Raw genomic sequence first — 5,418 nt, 5'->3', positions numbered from 1 at the left:
TGGGGCCCTCTATTCTGTTCTGTTGTTCTATGTGTCTGTTCTTAAGCCAGTACCAGACTTTTTTTTTTTAATTACAGTCGCCTTGTAGTAGTATAGTTTGATATCAGGTATTGTGATCCCTCCTACTTTGTTTTTTCTCAAGGTTGCTGTAGCTATTTGTTTGTTTGTCTGTTTTGGTTCCATATAAACTTTGGAATTATTTGTTCTACATCTGTGAAATATGCTACTGATATTTTAATAGGAATTGCATTGACATTATAGATTGCTTTGGATAGTATGAACATTTTAATGATATTAATTCTTCCTATCCATGAACAGGTTATATGCTTCCATTTATTTGTTATCTTCCTCAGTTTCTTTCTTCAGTGTTCTATAGTTTTTGAAGCACATGCCTTTTACCTCTTCGGTTAAATGTATTCCTAGGTACTTTATTTTCTTTTTGTTGGTATAGAAAGTGGCATTCTTTTCTTAGTCTCTCTTTCTGATAGTTCACCGTTGGTGTAAGAACATCCATCAGTTTCTGAATATTGACTTAGCATCCCTCTGCTTTGCCAAATTCACTTATTAGATTGAGTAGATTTTTTTGTGGAGTCTATAGGGTTTTTTATGTGCACTATCATGGTGTCTGCAAATAATGACAGTGTTACTTCATTTTTTCCAACTTGGATGCATTTTATTTTTTCTTCTTGTCTGATCACTCTGGCTAGGACCTACAGTCCTATGTTGGATACGAGTGGTGAAAGTGGACACCCTTGTCTTGTTCCTGATACTAAGGGAAACACTTTTAGTTTTTGCCCATTGAGCATGATGTTGGCAGTCATACATGGCCTTTATTATGTTGAGGTATGCTCCCTTTATTCCCACTTTGCTGAGTGTTTTTTTTTTTATCATAAATGGGTGCTGGATTTTATAAAACACTTTATTTTTTTAACAGATCAGTTGTTTAATTAGGTTTCTCAAAAGAAATTTAGAACTTTATTTTGTGAGGATAAAGCCTGTTTGTGACAGCAGACACAGAGCAGAGATAGCCCTGGAGCTGAGGGACAGTTTTGATTTTTGGCAGAATTTGTGAGTCCACGGCTTTCTAATCATCCTTGTGTTGCACTATAATCTCGTATTTCTCCTTTTCGATGTTGAAGATCTCTCCCTCCTAGTGCCTGGGTTTGCGGAGCTTCTTTTTCTTGAAGTATGCATCAGTGAGATGCTTGGGGATTTTCATACCACTGATATCAATTTTGGTGGATGTGGCGATGACAAATTTCTGGTGTGTTCTACGCAGAGGAACTTGATTAAGGGCCAGAGGTCCAGTCACAAGTAGCAAGCCACTGCTCAGCTGCTTCAGGAAAACCACCCTCTTGCCTCTGTGGCGCCCAGTGAGGATGATGAGAATGGTCCCGGGAGTGATGCTGGCCCCCAGTTTCCTCACATGCTGAGTGAAGGGCTTCTTGCCATGGCTCAACAGCTTCTGAGGCACATCTTCAGTAGGGTAGTATCTAGGCATTTTGCGAAGCTTAACCAGTCGGGTACCACCATTCTTGTCACCACCAACTGGCTTTGTGACAGTAGTGATGACTCTCCTTTTTCTTTTCAATCCTGGATTTAGCTGCGGAATACTTCCTCTTGTACATGGCCTTTCAAGAATACATGGCTGACCAGGAATACCTGCCAATTCCTCTGACTAGGACAGAGTTTCAGTAGGGTTTCTCCTTCCTAGGTGTCTTGGCCTTGAGGTTACCCTTATTACCCTTGCCACCAGCATCAGCCTTCTTGGCTTCAGGTTTCTTCTCCTTGGTATCCACCTCAGTTTTTTCACCTGCCATCTTGCAAGATGGGAAAAAGACTAAAACGCTTTTTTGCATAATTGTAATCATCATGTGATTTTTGTCTTTCATTTTCTTTATGTGATGTAACACATTTATTGATTTGCAAATATTGTCTCATCCTTGCATTCCTGGAATAAATCCCACTGTTCATGGTGTATGATCTCTTGAATGTATTGTTGGATCCAGTTTGCTTGTATTTTGTTGAGGATTTTAGCATCTATGTTCATAAGAAATATTGGCCTGGAATTTTCTTTCTTTTTGATGTCTTTACCTGCTTTTGTGTTTAGGATAATACAGATCTCTGAAAAAGTTTAGGAGTCTTCCCTCTTCTTGAGTATTTTGGAATAGTTTGAGAAGGATATGTGTTAGTTTATAATGTTTGCTAAAATTCACCTGTGATGCCCTCTGACCCAGGGCTTTTGTGTGCCATGGACGTTTTAATTACTGCTTCATTTTTTCTAGTTATTATCAGTCTATTCAGGTTTTCTGCTTTATCTTGATTCAATTTTGGAAGATTATATGTTTCTAGAAATTTATCCATTTTGCCAAGGTTGTCCAGATACTTCCAACCACTTCTTGGCAGATAGTTGTTCATAGTAATTTCTTATAATCATTTGTATTTCTGTGGTATTGGTTGTTACTTCTCCTCTTTCAGTTCTGATTTTATTTGGGTCCCCTCTCTTTTTTGCTTGATGAGTCTGGTTAACAGTTTGTCAATTTTGTTTATCTTTTCAGAGAACCAGCTCCTGGACTTATTGATCCAGGAACTTTTTTGGTCTCTATCTCATTTAATTCTGCTCTAATCTCGATTATTTAGTTTCTTCTACTTGCTCTGGGCTTTGTTGTTGTTGATCTAGTTCTTTTAGATGTAGGATTAGGTTGTTTATTAGAGATTTTTCTATCTTCTTTAGGTAGGCCTCTATTTCTGGGATCTTCTCTCTCTGGACTGCCTTTGCCGTGTACCTTAGGTTTTGGTTGGTTGTATATTCATTTTCATTTATTTCCAGATACTTTCTGATTTCTTCCTTGATCCCATTGTTAACCCATTCATTATTTAATAACAGGTTATTCAGCTTCTATGTAATTGAATATTTTTGACTTTTTTTTTTTTTGAGGTTGGTTTCTAGTTTCAAGCCATCCAAGAAGATGCTTCATATGATTTGAATTTTCTGGAATTTGTTAAGGCTTGTTTTTTATCCTACCATGTGGTCTATCTTTGAGAATGATCACTGTGCATTTGAGAAGAATGTATATTTTGCTTCTTTGGGATGAAATGTTCTACAGTTATCAAATAAGTCCATTTGTTTAGGGTGCCATTCAATTCTGCAGTATTTTTGTAGATTTTGTGTTAGGAAGATCTACCCATTGTTGACAATGGGGTATTAAAATCCCCTGCAATGACTGTATTGCTTTCCATCTCTTTCTTAAAGTCCTCCAATATTTTCTTTATATGTTTATATGCACCTATATCTGGTGCATATATGTTTACAAAAGTTATATCCTTTCATTGGACTACCTCCTTAAGTATTATGTAATAACCTCTTTGTCTCTTGTTATGGCCTTTGTTTGAAGTCTACTTTGTGTTACATAAGTATTGCTACGCCAGGTATTTTTTGTGTCCATTTGCATGGAATATTTTTTCAACCCTTCACTTTCAGCCTATGTATATCTTTTGTCCATAGGTGGGTCTCTTGTACACAGTATATACACAGGTCTTGGTTTCTTGTTTTTATTTTTAAATCTTTAGGGGTTCTCCAGGCCCTAGGGAACAACCTTTTAGGTTCTTTTTTAAAAAAATATTTTATTTATTTATTTTCACAGAGAGTGGAGGGAAGGGAGAAGGAGAGGGAGAGAAACATCAGTGTGTGGTTGCCTCTCATGTGCCCCCTACCGGGGACCTGGCCCGCAACCCAGGCATGTGCCCTGACTGGGAATAAAATTGGCAACCCTTTGGTTCGCCCGCTGGCGATCAATCCACTGAGACACACCAGCCAGGGCAGGTCATGTTTTCTTATCCATTCAGCTACCTTATGTCTTCTGATTGGAGCATTTAATCCATTTACATTTAAGGTTATTATTCATAGGTACTTATTCATTGCCATTTTTTCACTTTGTACCTATATTCCTCTCTCTCTGTATTTCTTCCTCTTCTTAAAGCAGTCCCTTTAGCATCTATTGCAGTGCTGATTTGGTGGAGGTGTATTCTTTTAGCCTTCTTTTGTCTGGGAAGCTCTTTATTTCACCTTCCATTTTAAATGAGAGCCTTGCTGGATAAAGCAGTCTTGGTTACAGGTCTTTTCTTTATTTTTTCTTAATTTATTTTTTCTATTGTTGTTTAAGTACAGTGGTCTCCATTTCCCCCCACCTCTCACCCCACACCACCCATCCCCACTTCTAACCCTCACACCTACCCACTTTGGATTTGTCCATGTGTCCTTTATACCTGTTCCTTGACGACTCTTCCCCTATCATCCCCCATTATCCCTCTCCTCCCTCCCCTCTGGTTACTGTTAGATCGTTCTTTATTTCAGTGTCTCTGGTTACGTTTTGCTTCCTTGGTTTTTTTTGTTGACTAGGTTCCACTAATATGGTATTTATCACTCACCATCTCGGTTATTTCACTTAGTTTAATGTTCTCTAGTTCCATCCATGCTATCGTGAAGGGGAGGAGCTCCTTCTTTCTTTCTGCTGTGTAGTATTGCATTGTGTAAATGTACCATAGATTCTTGATCCACTCATTTACTGATGGGCTGTTACATTGCCTCCATCACTTGGCTATTATAAATTCTGCGGCTATGTACATGGGGGTGCATAGGTTTTGAATTATTGTTTCAGGATTTTAGGGTATAATCCCAGAATTGGAACTGCAGTGTCAAAAAACAGTTCCATTTTTAGTTTACTGAGGAAATTCCATATTGTATTCCACAGTGGCTGCACCATTCTGCATTCCCACCAACAATGTACTAGGGTTCCCTTTTCTCCACAACCTCACCAGCACTTGTTCTTTGTTGATTTGTTTATGATGGTTATTCTGACTGTTGTGAAGTGGTATCTCATGATGGTTTTAATCTGCATCTCTCTGATGGCTGGTGATATTGAGCATCCTTTCATATGTCTCTGAGTCCTCTGTATCTCCTCCTTGGAGAGGTATCTGATCAGGTCCCTTGCACATTTTTTTAAATAGGCTGTTTGTCTTCCTGGAGTGAAGTCTTGTGAGTCCTTATGTATTTTGGAGATCAAACCATTGTCCAAGGCATCATTTGCAAACATATTTTCCCATATGGTTGGTTCCCTTTTCATATTACTTATGTTTTCTTTAGCCATGCAGCAGATTTTTATTTTGAGGTAGTCCCATTTCTTTAATCTTTCCTTTATATCCCTTGCTCTAAGGGATATATCATTTAAAATATTGCTGCATGGAATATCTGAGAGTTTCCTGCCTATATTCTCCTGTAGGACTTTTATGATATTGCAAATTATATTTAAGTCTTTTATTCACTTTGAATTTATTTTTGTGTATGGTATAAGTTGGTCGTCGAGTTTCATTTTTTTTTGCATGCAGCTGTTCAGATCTCCAAACATCATTTTTCGAAGA

At 37.9% G+C, this 5,418-nt stretch overlaps 1 pseudogene; it reads right to left on the bottom strand.

The window, feature by feature from the left end:
• Positions 1-967: 967 nt before the first annotated feature.
• On the bottom strand, positions 968-1,820 carry LOC129061179 (60S ribosomal protein L6-like; annotated as a pseudogene).
• Between the last annotated feature and the right edge of the window lie 3,598 nt (positions 1,821-5,418).

The sequence above is a fragment of the Pteronotus mesoamericanus genome, unplaced genomic scaffold (assembly GCF_021234165.1).
Source record: "Pteronotus mesoamericanus isolate MK-2021 breed Mesoamerican mustached bat unplaced genomic scaffold, CSHL_Meso_final scaffold_550, whole genome shotgun sequence".
In the NCBI taxonomy this organism is placed as follows: domain Eukaryota; kingdom Metazoa; phylum Chordata; class Mammalia; order Chiroptera; family Mormoopidae; genus Pteronotus; species Pteronotus mesoamericanus.
Note: the sequence above shows the minus strand (reverse complement) of the source record. Positions and strands in the feature narration are given on the sequence as shown.